Raw genomic sequence first — 480 nt, forward strand, 5'->3', positions numbered from 1 at the left:
AGAACTGGTCACCTCCTGCCCCTCCGCTGCCCCCCCCCCGCCCCCGTGGGACAGCCCGGCCCTTGAACACGGGGGGCGGGGGGCGAGAGATTCTCCGCTTCCGACGCTGCGGCTCCCACCTGCGCCACTCCATGGGGACTCGGAGACCAGTGCATGCAGGTGGCGGGGCGGGACCGAGGGCTGCACTGTCCTCGGGCTCAGGGCGAACATTCCACGCAGGTCTGCCGGCCGTCTAAGCCGCGGGGCGCTTGACCCCTGAGCGCAGACGGCTGGGGCCCACGCTTGTTCCACCCCCTGGGCCTCCATCCTGTCTGGCTCAACCCACACGGCAGGTCCCCCGCCCTTGGCCGGCTGCGGCGACCAGTGGCCTTCACCTCCCCCGCATCCCTCTCCCTCGGCCTGGGGCGCTTCGGGCTTCTCAGATCCACCCCCTTCGACCCCCACCTCAGTCTATTCCCAGAAAAAAAACACACAACACAC

General features: G+C 69.6%; 1 protein-coding gene across 1 annotated transcript in view; it reads right to left on the bottom strand.

Annotated features, from left to right (window-relative positions):
• Positions 1 to 480, bottom strand: part of DLX4 (distal-less homeobox 4) — a 24,460-nt gene that overhangs the window by 1,942 nt on the left and 22,038 nt on the right. The gene's annotated exons all lie outside the window — the stretch shown is intronic.

The sequence above is a fragment of the Myotis davidii genome, unplaced genomic scaffold (genome assembly GCF_000327345.1).
Source record: "Myotis davidii unplaced genomic scaffold, ASM32734v1 scaffold327, whole genome shotgun sequence".
Taxonomy (NCBI): Eukaryota; Metazoa; Chordata; class Mammalia; order Chiroptera; family Vespertilionidae; genus Myotis; species Myotis davidii.